Source organism: Mesocricetus auratus, unplaced genomic scaffold (assembly GCF_017639785.1).
Source record: "Mesocricetus auratus isolate SY011 unplaced genomic scaffold, BCM_Maur_2.0 Super-Scaffold_100009, whole genome shotgun sequence".
Classification (NCBI taxonomy): domain Eukaryota; kingdom Metazoa; phylum Chordata; class Mammalia; order Rodentia; family Cricetidae; genus Mesocricetus; species Mesocricetus auratus.
Window position 1 is genome coordinate 20,410,005 of NW_024429193.1, and position 19,945 is coordinate 20,429,949.

At 41.3% G+C, this 19,945-nt stretch overlaps 2 long non-coding RNA genes across 2 annotated transcripts in view; one reads left to right on the forward strand and one right to left on the reverse strand.

Moving 5' to 3' along the window:
• The window catches only part of LOC110343073, a 73,897-nt gene extending 71,670 nt beyond the window's left edge, over positions 1-2,227 (reverse strand). The window contains exon 1 of the long non-coding RNA XR_002385276.2: positions 2,128-2,227. This is a non-coding gene — a long non-coding RNA (uncharacterized LOC110343073). The remainder of the gene's footprint in view (positions 1-2,127) is intronic.
• A 131-nt stretch (positions 2,228-2,358) lies between these two features.
• On the forward strand, positions 2,359-6,394 carry LOC121142313. The gene is made up of 3 exons (XR_005879298.1): positions 2,359-2,471; positions 3,151-3,408; positions 6,173-6,394. It is a non-coding gene; the product is annotated as an uncharacterized LOC121142313 (long non-coding RNA).
• The last annotated feature ends 13,551 nt before the right edge of the window (positions 6,395-19,945 follow it).

Sequence of the window (19,945 nt, forward strand, 5' to 3'; positions counted from 1 at the left end):
TTTACAACTTTCCTTGGGACAATTTTTCTGTATTATTTGTCCTTTTCTTCAGATGTCTCAATTGTCCAGTGGTCTCTGGATTCCTTAGCTGAATCCATTTGTTCTCCAAAATGACAAAAATAAAATCCTTCCCCAACCCTAAATTTGAGAGAGTCTCCTTTGGCAAATTATATCTGATTAAATGAAAAATATTTGCTAGCTTTATAGGTTAGTTTAGATTAAATGGCCATGCTGCTTGATGAACTATCATCTCTTCTAATTAAGAGGTTTCTTGTTCAAATCAAATCTTCATCGATTTTGATGGTATCCATAGCTTTTCTTTACCTGTGGAAACAAAAGAAAAAACCTCTTCCCCAACATAATACATGTCCTGGCTTCCATTGAGCAGTCAAGACATCTTTAAAGTATATTGGCTGATTTAGTTCCGTAGTTTTTTTCTATTATCCAACGTCTCTCCATGGCTGTTACTCCTTTCTCATTAGCATTCAGAAAATTCAAAGTTAATAAGGTACTATGCAATCTATTTTTGGGTTCTTTATCATCCTTTTCTGTTTATAGGAAATAAAAACATTATTCATAGTCACCCCAAAATGGTAGCAAACAAAATATCCTAAACTGATTGGATATATAGTAAAAATCTGCTGCCACCACAGATTTTATGGGACATAAAAAGCTAAGAAAGGAAATGAAGTGCTGATACACACTAATGACATGGGCAAAGCTTGAAGACGCTGTGCTGAGTTAGAGGAGCTGGGTATGAAAGACTGTGGGCTGAGATGTTGTTTGTATGAAATGTCCAGCTGGTTAATCAATCCATAGAGAATTAACTAGATTGTGGTGGTCAGAGGCTAGGGCCCAGCAGGATGGAAGTAACTGTTAATGTTTACAGTATTCCTCAGGCAGGGAAAATCTGGATTTAGTGGAACAGCTTTGGGAATACATCAGCCCACCTGGTTGTGGGTTAGAAATTAATGAGTCAAGTGATATGACGGACTTCATTCCATTTTCTTTCTAAGGTGTGAAGATCAAACATATGCGATTTGTAGAGAAATGGAGGGGTAGGAAGGGAACTATTGCCGTCTAGAAGGGAACAGTCCGGCACCTGGTTTAGGTAGAACCGACGTCAACCCCATCCGGCAGAAGACAACGAAAGGTGAGGTGAAGACTGTCCCCTTTTTATGGGGAGGGCAAGTCCGGGGGCTCGGAGTCATTGTCATTCACATAAGACAATGCAAAGTCCACTTTAGAAGACTATATGATCATTCCACTGGGGGTTAAACTATGAGAAAAAAAAAAGCCTGGCCTACTATGTGCTTCATTTCCACAGCTGCAGATAGCAGCAACCAACTGCCAACGAGTTCAACAGAGCATGAGAGCCAAGTCTGAGCCATGAGGACCTACAGAAGACAAAGAGCCAATGGGAGCTTCTAGGCACGGTGTACATGACAGCTGTGAGAGCCCGCACACAGTGTGGCATCATGACACATGAAGCCCCATGCACTGCAGAGCTGTGGGACCTGGGAACCCGAGCGCCCTCCCTGCGTGTGCAGGTGCTGGGCGGGGGGAGCGCGGGTGGAAGATGGTGGTGTGCATCGGGAAGGAGCAGTAGGTCGTCAGCTGAGGAAGCGAAGGGGTGGCAGTGGTGAAGGAGTCTAGTCTAAGCAGCACTGAGCCAAGGCAGAAGAAGTGCTTCATGCCCAGGGCTCACTGCTGGAGGAAGAAGCTCGGCTGGTGGTGACTACAGAAATCATAAAACATTTCTGTCACCGCGACAGACAAAAGCCAAGAATGCACGTAAATAGCCTAAAAGCCTAGAAGTTGTTGGTTCATGTGACCCCCACTGAGATCAGCTGAAGCAAGCACGTTGGTGTCACCAGTGAAGGGGCTCTAAGTAGAGAAAGTATGTCTGCAACAGATACGGAGCCAACTACAGAGGAACGGCAAGCCAGAAGAGCAGAGTTGCCTAGCCTCAAGCCTGGGCCAGCTGCAATCTGAAATCAGTCACCTGTTGTCAATGCATATTGGTCAAGGATCTCTTAAGGAACAGAACCAATGGGATGACTTATATATCACACACATGAATACACACACACAATAACAACAACAACAGCAGCATCTGAATCTAACCTGGGAAACTGAGCATCCAGTACTGGCTCATCTCTGAGCCCCGGGGGAGGGGGGGGAGGCGCGGGCTCTCTGTAGTCTGAATAATCCCACAGTGGGGTCTGCTCAGTCCCCCAGGCTGGACGCCTCCGTAGTCCCAATCTGCCGCTGAGGTGGGAAGTTCCTGGAGAGCTGCTGGTCCTTGTCTCTGATGGGAGCCAGGAAACGCTGGCTCTGGTAGCAGTGACGGAGGCTCAGAAGGCCCAGCAAACCTAAGGCAGGAAATGTTCCTATCTGTGCTGCAGCCAAAGGTGCCGCCTTTCTATCAAGCTCATCAACCAGGTCTTCAGCTGCGGCTCCCAATGCAGGTGAATCTAATTGTGTCACCTTCACGTTAAAACCAACCATAGATGTTTCTGGTACATGGGCCTGTATTAGTCATCTTTTTTGTTTAGGCCAAATGGGTTTTAATCTCTGACTCTGAGAAGTGGAATCTGTCTCGGGGATGAGTTGAACCACTACCTTTGCTGAAAATGTTAACAAGTTGTCTTATATAAGCACCGTGTCAAGCTTTTTACACGAGTTTGGGGATGGGAACTCAGGTCCTCATGATTGCACAGCAAGCACTTTCCAAAGGCATCGGATCGTTTCCCAAGCCTTTGGATTTTCATTTGAATTGTCAGTGGAAGAGAAAATAATAATAACTTGATAAATAAAAGGCAAATCAACTGTTAAGTTATTAACAGCCATTATCGTTATTTTTGAATTGACAATTTAGTGTCAATTATGACACTATAGTATTGAGGATATTCCCTTTGTACTCCCACTCATATAACACGGTTTACCTTAGATCCAGGTATGGAGGCCTAAGTCCGTAAGCCCAGCACTCAGAAGCAGGAGAATCCGGAATTCAAGGTCAGCTTTAGCTACTTAGTAAGTTAGAGGTCAGCCTAGGCTACATAAAACCCTGTCCTAACCAAAAGTAAAGCCAAACTAAATCTCTCCTTAGCCATGTTAGAAATAACATCTGATGGTTCATTTTCAAAGGCATCTGAGCCAGCTAGACACGAACAGAGCCCACCGGATTCCCGCAAACACCTGCAGGCCTACGATTCCCTCCCCGTGCATCTCCGCTAAGCTTTAACTCCACTGAAGTAGGAGTTCAGAGAAGAACCTTGCCAGCTGCCAAGCTTGTCCGCAAGGCCATGCACCTCTTAAGCTTTAAAATGCAAATGTAAAGTGTAGCGATGAACCCACGCACAGTTTTTGTTGAGAAAAAGGCGCACATTAACGACCGTACGAAAGGTAAGGCCCAGGGAGTGTGTAAGACTGCAACGCTTCTCGTTTTCAAAGCAAAAGTGGGGAGGAGTCCTGTGTTTGGGCTTATAAACTGTTCTCTATGGCAGAGCCGCTCACATGTCTTGCTTCCACCTCTCTCAGGCCCCGGGACTCTTATCATGAAGTGAGGGTCTTTGTCTACCACACCGGAGAAGCAGAGATGCAGAGGCTAGGCTGAGCAGTAGCCGCTCTCTGGCAACACTTCCCTGGGTCCTCCCTGAGCCTCTCTCTGAGCGGCTGAGAAGGACTGTGGAACCACACACCAACGCCCTCAGCTCCGATCACAGCACAGCTATGATGTGGCCTCCAGGGCGATTCGGCTTTGTTTATCTGGTTCCCTCCACAGCCATGCCCACTTTCTTCCTCTTCTCAAGTCTCCAGCTAGTGTATGTTCACTCTCACAGATGAACTTTCAACAGCTTTCCAACGAATCTATCTCGTCGTCTGTGTCTCTGTCTCAGTCTCTCTGTCTCGTCTGTCTCTGTCAACATCTCTCTCTCTCTCTCTCTCTCTCTCTCTCTCTCTCTCTCTCTCTCTCTCTCTCTCTCTCTCTCTCTCACACACACACACACACACACACACACACACTATGCCTTCCTTCCAGTCAATGAGTGTGGTGGTTTAAATAACAATGGCCCTCATAGGTTCATATATTTGAATGCTCTTTGATAGGATTAGAAGGAGTAAGAGGTGTGGCCTTATTGGGGGAAGTGTGTCACTGGGGTGGGCTTTGAGGTTTCAAAAGTCCATACCAGCGCTGGCTCAAACAAAACTAACAAACAAATAAGAGCCCCCACCAGGCCCAGTCTCTGCCTGAGGATCAGGATTTGCTCTCAGCTACTTATTTCAATGCCATGAATGCTGGCATGCTCCCACCAGGCCCCCGCCATGATAACAGACTAACCCTCTGACACTATAAGCAAGCTCCCCCCATTAATAAAATTAAAGAGCCAAAGGTAGTGGGGGTGAAACCATTTTGGCTCCCAGAAGAAAGGACAGAACTGGGCTGGACACATCATTTTTTTCCTCTCAGACTCATCAGTTGTTATTGTAATAATAATTATTCAAGTTATGTAACTCTCTCCATTCTGAAAGCAGGAGAGAAAGATGGGGCCAGAGGCCAGGAGTTAAGAATTGGTACCCTCAGGTAAACCTGGTGACTGCTCAAGCAGCTTGCCTTTGTGGTCTAAAGCTCTGAATCATGAAGCTGTATCTTCTCTTTCCTTCCATCCTTTCCATCTTCCTCCTTCCCTCTTTGTAGCCCAGGCTCACCTTGGACTTGTCCTTGTGCTTCAGACTCTTGCAAGCTAGGATTATTGGTGTGGACCATTATGCCTGATAGAGGCTACATTACCTACTCAGATACAGCAGGGTATTTCCTACTGGGATACAGCAGTGTGTTTCCTAGTTAGATACAGCAGGGTATTTCCTACTCAGATACAGCAGGGTATTTCCTACTGGGATACAATAGTGCATTTATTTCCTATTCAAATATAACCCTTTAACCATGGAAGATACTTTCTAAGATCCACAAACAATGTATACTACCAAACTCTATACATTCCATATGCTTTTCCTGTATATACCCCAATAAGCAACTAAGGGACAGGTTGCAGCATATATTGTGTGGGCACGCTGGATAAAGGGAAAGTCATGTCCCTGCTGGGGAAGAATAGAATGGTACAAGATTTTACAATCCTACTCATAATTTAAGACTCATGAATTATTCACTTCTGGGATTTCCCACTTGACATATCTAGGTAACTGGAAACTTATAAAGCAAAGCCATAGTGGGGGGAGGGGAGTATAACTAAAAGTATCTCTATGTGATGCTTTGAAGATATTTGAAAGCTATATGAAAAACGAAAGAAAAAAAAGCCTGGGTTCATGTGCCACTTGCTTCACACTGCATGGAAGGTATTGGGTTTTACCTAATTTGACAGCATTAGAATTTTTTTTCTAATGAAAATTACGCCTAGTTGGAATGTATTATCTGTTTTATCTTTGGAGGCCTTTGGACCCCTTCCCCATGATAGACCCCTTTCCTAGAATTTCAGTTACTGCATGGAAAGGTAGAGGTAACTAGACTTGGTTAAGGCTCATCAAGGGAAAACTGCTTCTTCCTGGTAGAAACTTCTGGCCCTGGGCAGAGACACAGCAGTCTAAGCAACCCAAAGCGTTATATAATGCTGTGTCCTCCTTTTAAGAGCAAAACCAACCGACACTGGCAATCGTTTGACCAGGAGTCTACAACCAAGTCCACCCTGCTTCAAGAAAATCTGACCCACTTGCAGGCATGCTAAGAAAGGGAAGAACTGATTATCACTTAATGATAGCATGTTGTGGTTCTAATAGGAATGGTCCCCATAGACTCCTGTGTTTGAATGCTTGACCCACAGGAAGTGGCACTGTTAGGCAGTATGGCCTTGTTGGAGTAGGTGTGGCCTTAGAGGAAGTGTGGCAATGTGGAGGCAGGTTTTGAGGTCTCATATATGCTCAAGCTACACCCAAGGTTCTACATAGTCTCCTGCTGCTGCCTGCAGAACAAGATGTGGAACTCCCAGCTCCTTCTCCAGCACCATGTCTGCCTGCACGCTGTCATGTCTCCTCACCATGGTGATAATGGACCATGAAACCTCTGAAACTGTAACCCAGCCCCAATTAAATGTTTTTGCTTTGTAAGAGTTGCCCTAACGAAGACAATGTGCCTATTTCTCTGTTTTTCTTTCAGATACTAGCCAAAAACCTCAATGTGTGTCCCCTGGTACTCTCAGATTTTTCACTTTTTCTATGAAGCATCCCCACCCTGATGCCATACTCCTGCTTCCCAATGTCCACTACAAAGGAATGGCTTCTTCCCCTCTTCTTTGCCATTCCCATCATCTGGCCAGCAGCTAAGACTTACAGCTTATCTGCCCTGTTTTCAATGAAGTAATAAAATTGCATTTCTGAATCTGTTTTTAAATTCTTTTATTAACAAGACTAAAAACCCAAAAGGGAACCTTGTTTCCTTAACAGCAGTGATATCTCTAGGATGTTTTTAGTCCTTCTGCAGGACCTGCGAAGCTTGTCCATCAAGAGAGTATAAGGCGGGGGCTGGAGAGATGGCTCAGAGGTTAAGAGCACTGACTGTTCTTCCAGAGGTCTTGAGTTCAATTCCCGGCAACCACATGGTGGCTCACAACCACCTTGAATGAGATCTGGTGCCCTCTGCTGGCATGCAGGCAGAAGACTGTATACACAATAAATAAATAAAATATTAAAAAAAAAAAAGAGAGAGAGAGTATAAGGCAGCCAGGCGGTGTTGGCACTTAACTTGAATCCTCAGAGGCAGAGGCAGGCAGATCTCTGTGAGTTCCAGGCCAGCCTGGTCTGCAGAGTGAACTCTAAGACAGCCATAGCTACACAGAGAAATCCTGTCTCTCAGAGAAGTTGGGGGAGGCAGACAGGGAGGAAGGGACAGAGGGAGAGGGAGTAGAAAGAGGGACAGGGAGACGGAGGAGACACACACACACAGACACAGATACACACACAGACACACACATAGACATAGACACACACACACACACAGGCACACACATAGACACAGGCACATACATAGACACAGACACACACAGACACACACAGAGACACAGACACACACACACAGACACACACACAGGCACACACACAGACACAGATACACACAGAGACACAGACACACACACAGACACACACACATAGACACAGACACACACACAGACACACACACAGACACACACAGACACACATAGACACAGACACACACACACAGACACACACACAGACACAGACACACATAGACACTCACACAGACACACACACAGACAAACACACACAGACACACACACACAGACACACAGTCACAGACACAGACAGAGAGAGTAGATGGGTACAGAAGAGTGCCTTAAGGAAGATCCTAGGATCTCATATGTGGTCAGAATAATCAGTTCTCCACACTTGCAGCTATTAAAGATGGGCAAATAGCCTCTAAGACATTCTGGGAGAAGCCATGGTGAGTAACATTTATGACATACAAGAATGTCTTCTAGACCAGGCGGTAGTGGCACACACCTTTAATCCCAGCACCTGAGAAGCAGAGGTAGGCAGATCTCTGAGTTCGAGGCCATCCTGGTCTACAAAACTACACAGAGAAACCCTGTCTCAAAAAAAAAACAAAACAAACAAACAAAATAAGAATGTCTTCTGTGGACTACAGGGCATGTCCTCTCCACGCTGGAACCGACGTATGCTGTGCTGATCACCAACAAACAACAATGCGGATTTACTCCGGTTCTTCTGTGGGTCTGCAGATGGACTTGCCCTCAGGGATACTGACCAAATGGGGCAACTGTAATAGCATTCTGTAGCTCTTACTTGACTCTGCTAAGCCAGTGTTCAGGACCAGGGAGACAGATTTTTAAGTTCTCCTGCGTTGGATTTGTTTACTTTTTTATTAACTTTCAAAACCTTTTCTACCCAGATTCCCATATTTCTAATAGTCTCTCTAATGTGTCAAACCAAGTATATATTTAAAATGAGTACTATAAATAGGTCGTGAGGGACAGCCAAGTGAAATGTCACCAAGTCACAGTGGCACCAAGCAAACATTCAAAGAATAATTGACTCAAAGTGCTTCCTTGATGGGCTGAGGCAATGGTGAAATGAACTTAATGTTCTGAATTCAAACAAGGCAGTTAGGACAAGTGCCCTTCCCTACCCCCTGCCCTTCTTCCTGGGGAAACCAGGTCCTCCCTGACTGGCCTTGTCTGTTTAAATAGCAATAATTACAAGAAAGCCTCAGAACACAGCCAGAAGGACCCTTACCGTGGGCCCCTTGGCTGCATGCCTCCCAGGGCTCTGGCTGTGCAGGCAGGGAGGCCATTTACCCATCCCCTACCTTGAAAAGGTGGCTGGCTCCTAGGCCAAAGGAATTTTGTGACATCCATCTGTATCTATGTGAGCTGACAATTTATGAAACTGGAATTCCACTAACTCTTTCATTCACCTCTTTCCTGAAAGTGTGGTGCTAAAATGTTAGGATTTTGTTTTATTATCATAGTAAATGGCACATGTTTTCAAATATGTTCTATTTAACAAAGTTGAATGGTTAGGAACCCTCCCTCCATGTCCAATTTTATATGTGTATTTCATTGTTCATTTTATAAAAGGCCAATAAGTAAAAAGTAAACAAAGTAAAACCATTGGTACATATACCCAATCAAAGACATGTAACCAGACCCGAAGAACTCTTACAGGCCAGGCAGTGGTGGTGCATGCCCTTAATTCCAGCACTTGGGAGGCAGAAGCAGGCAGATCTGTGAGTTCAAGGTCAGCCTGATCTACAGAGTAAATTTCAAGATGGCCAGGGTAACGCAAGAGAAATCCTTTCTCAAAAACAAAAGAACCCTTCCAAATCCCAGTGAGGTAGTGCAAGCCTTTAATTCAAGCCCTCTGGAGATAGAACAGTGGACCCTAATTCAAAACAACAAAATCCAGAATTTACATAATCAGACACTTGTAATCCCAACACTTGGGAGTCAAGAAAATCAGGAATTGAAGGTCATCCTAAACTACATAGCAAGTTTGAGGTTAGATTGGGGTTCATGAAATTCCAAGAAGCCAGAAAGAGGCAGATGTGCAGAGGAGAAGGTTCAGTGGGCAAGACCTTTCGGTGACAGGAGATCCCTTGGAGTCCCTGTGAAAAGCAGGGTGTGGCTGAGTGTGCCTGTAACCCTAGAGCCCAGCGGCAGAGGAAGGAAGATTGCTGGGGCTTGGTGCTGTCAGTGTTGCTCCAGGCTCGTGATGGTTCGCCCTTATCTATGGGCATGTGCGCACACACCACACACATGCATACATACACATGTGCACGCATGCACGCACACACACACACACCACACTACACACCAAACACACACGCCATCAAAAAAACATTAAAGGAAAGAAAGATGGACAAAAAGCCTGACCAGCTTCACAATGAGGATGCTCAGACCTAATCTATGAAAAGGTGTTAAATCTCATTGGCATTTAGAAAAACCGTCTCAGCAGTGAGGTAGTCAGTACCCCACAATCAGCAGTGTCCTGAAAGAGTTGAAGGAGATGACTGAGCGCAGTGGTCTGCATCTGTGGCCCTTGACTCCTTTTCTTCTTTATCACATTGGGGTTGCTTCTTGTTTATGAACAATATGAGTTTGGGCTCAACTTTTTCCAAGAGGTCACATTTTGCCCAAGCCATTTGCTGAAAAGCCATCTTTCCCCCCTCCACCTTATATTTTTGCCATAAACGATGTGATCATAAACACACTAGTCTCTTTCTGGGCTTTGCATTCTATTCTATTGGTTTGTTTTCTAGTTACTGCACCCAAACCTCGCCATTTTAAAATTCTCAATATGCTTAAATAAATCCCAATGCTTGGCCAAACAAGTTCTCTATACAAATTATATTTCATAAGTGTCTTTTCTATCCTTAAATTTTTATCTCCATATATAATTAAATCACTGCTACTCTGTACAATTTCCATCACCATTTTGATTAATATTGCATTGAATTTTGTATTTTAAAATAAGGGAATTTAGCCAGAGCCTTTTAAATACAGTAGGCAGTACATCAGTCTCATAGCCTTGAGGGTCACAAGGAAAAAAGGGAATTTTATATTAGAAAAAAAAAGAACTAAAGATAAAACAGCTAAGCACAAATCTTCAGAAGAACTAAAAAGAAAGAAATGGTAAAGATAAGAGAATGAATGGGACAGAACAAACATTCAAGAGTATTGAGGAAGCAAATGTTGGTCCTTTATTAATGAAATTGAATCTGTTGGACCAAATCAAGATGAAAGCATGGTAAGATTGGATGACCTCACATCATAGTCTAAAACACTACAAAAAAAAAGATAAGCAGGTGTTTTTGAAGTTTCTGCAATTATATTTGAAAGTCTGATTTAAATGAGCAAACTTTACCAAAAAGTTCAATTTAACAAGTGTGTAAAAGCAAAGGTCCCATTGCCAGAGGAGTAAGACTCCATCACACCTGGAAAAGGCACCCAGACCTCTGCAGAGGTAGCAAAATGAGCTGTTCAAACATTCAGGCAGGAACAACCCCAACCTTCCAAATTCTTCCTGAGAACAGACAATGAGGAAAAATCTACAACTCTGTGGTAGTTTGAATGATAATAGCACCCATAGGCTCATACATTTGGAAGCTCAGTTCCCAGTTGTTGGAGTTGTTTGGGAAGGATTAGGAGGTGTGGCCTTGATGGAGGAGGTGTGTCACTAAGGGCTGGCTTTCAAAAGAAAGAAAGAAGGGTTTCAGAAGCCCACACCATTCCTCTATTCCTCTTGCTTGCAGATAAAGATGTAAATTCCCAACTGCTTCAAAATCATGCCTGCCTGCCTGACTGCCTGCCTGCCTGCCTGCCTGCCTGCCTGCCTGCCTGCCTGCCACCATCATGGTGGTCATGGACCCCAGTCCTCTGAAACTATAAGCCTCTTCTTTAAATTGTCTTGGTCATGGTGTTTTATCACAGCAAAGGAAAAGTAAGAAAAACACTCATTCTGTAAGCATAGGAAAATTAGACAAAAATCCAACAAGAGGCCAACAAGATAACTTAGCATGTAGGGGCATTTGCCACCAAGCCTGATAACCTGAGTTTGTTCCCGGGACCAATATGGTGGAAAGAGAGAACTAACTCCCCAAAGTTGTGCTCCAACCTTAACATGGGATGCAAGGCATATGTACACATACAATAATAATAATAATAAAAGAAGGCATGTATATGATACATACACATATATGAAGACAAAACACCCACACACATTACATACATACATACATACATACATACATACATACATACATACATACACAGATGTTGACCTTGACTTAAGGGAAAAAATGCAAGTTTTCGGTAATAATGAAGGAAAAATTTTTATAGAAAAATGTCACCAAAGACACATAGAAGGAATGACTTGATTGGAGTCCTTTATGCAAGTCTCCATGACACAATCCACACAAGAATGCTCAAGCACTACGTAAGTCGTCACTGGAGAAGACACAGACATAGCAAAGCGCCCCCACAGATTGCCTGCTTATTGCAAAGAAAAAAAAAAAGGCCACAGTGAAGAAGCCTGACTCCATTACCTCAGCCAAGGGATAAGGTCCAGGGTACGAGCTTGCTGGTGACACACTATGTAACAGACAGCACCATCTAGGAAGCTTAAAGGAACCCTCAGCAAACCTTAGGCTACATGTGTAGCCTGTTGGAAATGAATTGGAGATGATGCAGCATCGAGTTAATGGATGAGGAAGATCCTAGGCAATGTGAAATAGTAGAGCTGTTATGACTTAGAGACCAAAGGAAACAAGATTTTGAAAACAAAGAATGAACTACCAATACTATTCACACCAAGTAACCAAAGTTTAGTGCTTTACAAGATTCACTATTGCTTGTTTGTTTCTAAGTAGCTCTAGAAGTAATGTGTAGTCGAACATGGTGGCACATGCTTGGAATCCCAGCAGTCAGGAGGTTGAGGCAGGAGGACCATGGATTTGAGGTCAGTTGGGGCTAGAATGAATTTCAAGGCCAGTTTAAGTCATACTGTAGGACTGCCTCAAAAAAAAAGTTATAGAAGACTTACCTTTGATGTGCAAGGCCTTGAGTTTGATTACCAGCAGAAAGAAAGGGAGGGAAGGAGGGAGGGAGGGAGAGATAGAAGGAGAGGAGGAAGGGGAGGAGGGAGGGAGGGAGGGAAGGAGAGAGGAGGAAGGGGAGGGAGGGAAGGAGGGAAGAAGGGAGGGAGGGAGGGAGGGAAGGGTGAGGGAGCAGGATGAAGACAGAGAGGGAAACCAAGATAATGAACGTATAAAGTGAGGTGCTGATCCTTTACATTAGAAACAAGACTAACACTGGACATTCAGATTGCATAGTTTTAGTTATATAAACTATCTAATAATACTTGGAGTTTAGAGAAGTTAGAGTTTCAAGAAATAAAACTTTTACTTAAATTTCTACTTAAAGCTAAAACATTCATTATATTGTTGTATCTGAATTTTAACAAATAATTTTTGTTTGTTTTTCGAGACAGGGTTTCTCTGTATTGTTTTGGAGCCTGTCCTGGAACTCTCTTGGTAGACCAGGCTGGTCTCAAACTCACAGAGATCCACCTGCCTCTGCCTCCCGACTGCTGGGATTAAAGGCATGCGCCACCAACTCCTGGCTAACAAATAATTTTTAAGGATTTATTTATTTATTATATATACAGTGTTCTGTTGGCATGCATGCCTACAAGCCAGAAGAGAGCACCAGATCTCTTTACAGATGGTTGTGAGCCACCATGTGGTTGCTAGGAATTGAACTAAGGACCTGTGGAAGAGCAGCCAGTGCTCCTAACCTCCGAGCCATCTCTCTGAGCCCTTTAACAAATAATTTAAAAGAATTTCCTGAAGGGGCTGGAGAGATGGCTCAGAGGTCAAGAGCACTAGCATCAAGTCCCATTCCCACTACACGGAGGCTCATAGCAAGCTTTAGCTATAGTTCCATGGGATCCGATAATCTCTTCTGGCATGCAGACACACATGCAAACAAAACACATGAAATAAGCAATTGTTTGAAAAGACAACTTTTTAAAAACATCAAAATTTATACTCAAATTTCATCTTTGATGAATATATTTAAATGTATGCAAGTATGGTGGTTTGAATAAAAATGGACACCCATAGCCTCATAAGGAATGGCACTATTAGGAGGTGTGGCTTTATTGGTGGAAGTGTCACTTCCTTGAGATCTCAGAAGCTCAAGCCAGGCCTAGTGTGTCACTGTCACTCCCTGCTGCCTGCGGATCCAGATGTAGGACTCTCAGTTATCTCTCCAGCACCATGTCTGCCTGCATGTGCCATGCTATCCACCATAATGGACTGAACCTCTGAACTGTAGCCAACACCAATTAAATATTTTTCCTTTATAATAGTTACCATGGTCATGGTGTCTCTTCTCAGAAATAAAAACCCAAACTAAGACAACAAGTATTTTATAATACTTGAAAATCTTCAGAAAAAAAAAGACTTCTAAAGACCATGGAATAACTGGATATATAAAAAGCAGAATAAAAATAAATAATTTAGATATCTGAAACAAAGATACAAATATTAACCAAAGACATGTGTCTCTCTCACTCACCCAACCCCCAGGTACAATTCAGACATTTGTACCATCCAAATATAGTCTTCTGACATTAGCACTTCATCATATAAACACTTCTTTACTAAAGTGAGAAAATGGAATGTTTTTATCAGTTTAATTAAAACATTGTATGACTAAACATTATATATGGGTCTTCATTTGAACTCTTCTCTTAAACCCTACAAACATTAAAGGTGGGTGTGCCTGCAGTTTTCCTAATTACAAGAAAAACTTAATAGATAGATAGGTATAAAAGAAATTACAGGATGCACATGTGGATCACTTGGAGCCGGAACTTGGATCCTAGTCATACTACCTCCTCTGATAGGAATCCTTATGCAGAGAGAAGACAATATCTTAGAATGGATAATTTTACCACACAAACAGAGTAAAAATTAAAGACCTATGTAGAAAAAGCTTTGTGAATCGATTCTGAAAGGAAAACTGAAACTTTGTCAATTAATAGGAATAAATGCAACAGAAATTGTGGTACCTTTTACTAATGCTAAAATTTCCTCATTATGGGCAGAAAATGAACATTGGCAAAGAGCTTGCAGTAATTTCTTGGGAGAGATTAACAACAAAGCAAGAAACTTCAGTTTGTAAAAAGAACTAATGGAATCCTTCTTCACAGTGTACAGGGAACACCAGTTTCTGGAGCCCCTACATTCGATAGTGATGCAAATAAATCACAAAGGCAAGTTATAAGTCAGGAAAAATAAGTAAAGTGGCTCAAAGTCCTTATGATTCAGTTCAAAAATCAGAATGATATGCTATTCTCATATCATATAGTATTATTGGATTTTCATATAGTTACCTATTCCCAATATGCAGAGTTGTTTTACATATTGCAACTGCTGAACTTATTCCAGATGAATCAGAGTTAACTTTGTTATTTATTCAATTACAACAAATAATCAGAAATAGAAATCATTCATTGTATGTGACACACATCAGATCCCATACAGATCTACTAGGCCCTCTAGCACAAGTTAATGATGAAACTGATCAGCTATTGGTAGAAAATGTGGTAGATGCCTCAGAATTTCATAAGAAACACCATATTAATAGCAAAAGTTTGAAGAAAGATTTTATTATTGGCAACAAGCCAAGGAAATTTCTTTCTTGTTCTTTGTATAACCAAACTCTACTACCTACAAGAAGTAACCCAAAGAGTACTCAAAGAAATGAAATTTGGCAAATGGATGTTTCATTTTACAGTTTGGAAAATGAAAGTATGTGCACCATACTATAGATACTTTTAAATATTTAGATATTTAAATAGACAAGTGATTTACTTTCTGAAAAGACTGATGCCATAATTACAAGTTTATTAGAAGTTGTAACCAGCTACCAAATAATGACATGGAGACTTCTTATTATGAAATCTTAGCCTGTAACTTAGGCTTGTTTCTTACTAGTCCTTGTAACTTAAATTAACCCATTTATATTAATCAATGTTTGGCCACATGGTTGTTACCTCTCATCATGCACATCCTGCTTGCTCTGCATCTCCTGGCATTTCCACCTTTCTTCTACCCAGAATCCTCTCTGCCCCTAGAAGTCTGGTCTAACCTTTTCTTGCCTAGCTATTGGCCATTAAGATCTTTATTACACCAATCACAGCAATACATCTTCACACAGTGTACAAGTATTCCACAGCAAGAAGTTATGGCCATTATGGAAATGCCTGTAAAAATTAAGACTGACAATGCTCCAGCATATGTCTCTACCAAAATGAAACAGTTTCTTGCATATTACAATATAAAGCAAATTTCAGATGTTCCATGCAATCCTACAGGGAAGCAGTTATCGAAAGATCTAATCACATTTTAAAATATATGCTTAATAAACAAAGGGATAATAAAGACCCCCCCACAGATAGATACAATGCTTTATTAACTTCAAATTTTTAAGTGCTAACAAGAAAGGAATGACAGCTGAAGAGAAACATTAAATCAGTCTGTATATTTTAAAGATGTGTTGAGCTCAAAATAGACAGCAGGATATGTATTACTTTGGGGAAGAGATTTTGCTCTTGTTTCCATAAGAGAAGAAAAGCTAGAGATACCATCAAGATTAGAGTCAAACAGGAGAGAACTCTTGATTGGTAGAGGTGATAGTTCATCAAACAGCTTGGTCATTCAATCCAACTAAGTCACAAGACTAACAAATGCCTTTCATTTAATAAGGTATGAAAAAACATTATTAAAAGATATACCTCTTCGGGCTGGAGAGATGGCTCAGCGGTTAAGAACACTGACTGCTCTTCCAGAGGTCCTGAGTTCAATTCCCAGCAATCACATGGTGGCTCAAAACCACCTTGAATGAGATCTGGTGCCCTCTGCTGGCATGCAGGCAGAAGACTGTATACACAATAAATAAATAAAATATTTTTTAAAAAGATATACATTTTCTGTTGCAAAAAAAAAAAACATTTTGCTGTAACAAAGATATAACCTGCCCAAGCAACTCCCAAAGTTAGGGTTGGGGCAGGGTTTTGTTTTATCTTTCCAGGAGAATAAAAACTTCCAATTAAAGAATCTGAAGACCACAGAACAAATGAGATATCTGAAGGAAAAAGATGAATCGTCCAGAAAAAAATGTCCCAAGAAAAAGAGTAAATTGACCTAATGATATAACACATTTCCAACAGGGTATAATTTCATACATCTTACCAAATGTTTGTTTTTGTAGCTCTATACAAACATAAAAGGCAAATAGTCTTTTTGTGTTCTCAATTCAATTAAATATCAAATCTCACTTTGGAGTTGGAGCGTGGCTGTCTCCTCTAAATCCAGGAAAATCCAAAATCAAGGTCTCTGTCAGAAGACCGGCCTGGTACAGGACAGAACAAAACAAAACTTAAGGGACTATCCTATTGCCACCAGTCTCATAATCCTTTGGTTTGATTTTGACTCTTTAAAACTTTTCTTAAGGTATAAATATTATCTCAAAATCTGTAACATTGTGTGTGTGGGTGTGTGTGTGTGTAAACTACTTGTCAGCATATTAATAGTCATGTACAGAACTAATTTTAGAAATAAGCTTCATCTAGCTTCCTGTACATGTATTTGGGTTTGAGTCTGAAGCAGGTAATTAGGAACTAAGTTTAGTTCCTGGATGTATTTAGCAGATTGTGGTCCTTTAACCTCTGGGAAAATTTTTCAGTGAACCATGACCATTTCTGGCAGTGACCTTTGAGGTCTCCAAGATGCTGTGGCCCTGCAATAGTAAATCCACCTGGACTGTGGTAATACCAATTTGACAAACACCACCCAGGGATGATAGCATAAAGGGGTAGATTATTATATCTACTTTTAGACTAAAAAACAACTAGTTTCAAATATTTTACATTAGTATGAACTTCTGTATGATTCAAGTTTAAGGTTATTTTTATTACAACATGCTATAAAGCATTATACCTATGCAACTCATTTAACATTGGACTGTAAAGTTCTAGTCCTTGAAAACTATTACAAACTACTTGGATAACGAAGATAACAAACTTACAGTAAGGGTTTAGATGTATACATAAATAAGCTTTATTTAACTTCATGTGTTTTAGATAGGTGGTCTTCAAACACTGTAGAAATCTACAGAATATGGCATTTAAGGCTTTTCACAACAGTGAGATACATCTTATTGTGGCAGTACCAATATACTTCAGAAAAGATGATGGGCATCAAAGAACCTCTATATGGAGTTTGTTTTCAAAATGGCAAAGCTAGCCATTGCACAAGAAACACCCCTTGCCTCAACTAATGACAGTATGCTGTCTAAATTGGACAGGCCAGGCACAAAGGAAGATAACTGCTGAACTTTGCCAAGACAAGGGAGGTCACTCCTTCAATATTCCTGCTTCACATAAAAATCTGTCAAATATGCTAGGTCTGTAGGCTGAAGACGGATGCCTCAATGTTGCAGAGGAAACAGATGATTACCCAGGTGGCCAGATGTCTCTATCATTTCTATAATTTTAGAGGTTGCTTGCCCTACACTTCCTGTTTACTCAGGTAATACTTATCCTTCTCAGGTCTCTGATGGGAGTTGAAGACTAGATAATAATGTCGTTTTGTTACCAAATTTAGAAAAGAAACATACAAAAGAGATCTAATTTTTATTGGGTTGAAAGACATAAAATCTTAAGTTGTTTAAGAAAATGTTTAACATCTAGAAAGATGCTTTTAGGTTGGTAAACAAGTTATGATAGAAAGTTATTTAGGTAAAAAACTTTGGGCTCAGCAAGATAGCATATAATAAGAGTATTTTCTCCAAATTTGCCAAACACAAATGCACTGAACATTATGAATGTAATTCTTACTTGATAATTGTTCTTACTATATATAGCTTTATACTACATAATTTTAGACAGTACCTGATAATTGTTATTGTATATAGCTCTACTTAGAGTTATTCCCTTTCATTTTTAATTTAGAGAAAAAGGAGGAAATGTTGTGGGATATTTGATCACACTGTAAAATGGCCACACTGTGTTAATAAAATTAACCTTGGATCACAGGGTGGAACCAGTGACTAACTGACAAGAATTAGCCATAGAGAGTACACAGGACCTGGGAAGACAGATGGAGAGGCACAGGAAGAAGTAGGGAGGGACTTAGAAATTCACATCCTTTTTGGTTTGGGAAAGGAGAGATGCTCTCTTGCTGGGTCTCCAGCCAAAAAGGGTCAGCTGGTTGTTCTTGGCTTCTCTGATCTAGCAAGTTTGAACCCCAATATCTGACTCCTGAGTTTCTGTTGGTAAATAGAAGAACTCAGATAGAAAACAACAAATGTGAATGACTGTTTTGCCTGCCTTTATATCTGTTTTTTAAATGTGTGTAATGTCTGCAGAGGCCAAAAGAGGGCATAATATCTCCTGGAACTGAAGTTTCGGGACAGTTTTAAACTACCAAGTGGGTGCTAAGAACCAAACCTAGATCCTCTGGAATAGCAGCCAGTTCTCTTAACCATGGGGCAAATTCTGCACCCTTATAATTATTGATTTTAAGAAGAAAAAAAAAAAACACTACAACCCAAGAGTGCCAAACCACTCATACCTACTCAAAGTTTTAAATAGTTAATACGATTAGAAAACATATTGCATGTAAATCCGTGAGAAAATCAGATTCACCACATCTGAAAAGCTTGGGATTAGGTTTCAGAGAAATCGACAATGTGAATGTGTTCTCATTGTTCAGTTGTTTCAAATACAGCCTAAACATAACTAATTCCCCCAGGAAGGCAGGCACTAAGTATGTGAGTTACCATAGATCACTTCAGATTCTCTGGATGGAAGGAATTCAGAATATTTTCTTCAAATCCATGGAAAGGCTCAGCGACTTGTAGAAATAGCAACAGCCTAAGGAGTGAGGGCTGAAGTCACCTGGATCTCATCAACATTCCTTTTGGTATCTCCAGCCACACAAACTGACAGATTGCTGAATACTTCCTGTCCCACATCTAAGCTTGTCAATAATGAATAAACCATCTTCTGATTTAGATACCATTGGGCTCCCACACAGAAACAACACAGCCTCTCAGTCAGGAGGATCTCTATGTGTTCCAGGCCAGCCAGAACTGCATACTGAGACCTTGAATCAAAAATAAAATAAAATAAAAATCACACAAACTTCTAGTGGGGGGGGGGTAGGAACAATAGGAATAAAAGGAGACAGAGCTGTCCCTCCAGAAGAAAAGGAAAGTGTTAGAAAAACAAAACCCTCTAGCACTACAAGGAAAAGTCTGTTTAGTCAAGACAGAATAGAGTCCTTTCTAGAGGACTCTATTCTGTGGAGATGGTGTCTGCAGTTGCCATGGCCTCCCAACATTTTCATTTCTGAATGTTTTCACTCATCAAATAGATATAGGACGTCCTGGCATGGTAGCCAAGCATGGTATAATCAAATGTCATGTGGCTATTTATCTGATCACCTCTCACAGCCTCGACACCCAGCTGGTGACCTTCATTTTAGAATACTGACTCTCCCACTCTTCACGATTCCAAGGTATTTTTAAAAAGTAAATTACATTTTATAGATGAGTAATCGAAGTGCAGAGGTTAAGAGATTTTCTTCAACTCGGTTTAGTGGTGCACGTTTTTAATCTCAGAACTCAGAGGGAGAGACAGGTATTAGGGGTAAAGGCATGTACCACATGTGGTAAACTGCATCTAACTCCTTCAACCTAGGTGCTCTAGAAAAGATCTTGTTGGGCAGTGATGATGTACATATTTAACCCCAGCACTCAGGAGGCAGAGGCAGGTGGATATCTGAGTTTAAGGCTACCGTGGTCTACAGAGAGTTCCAGGA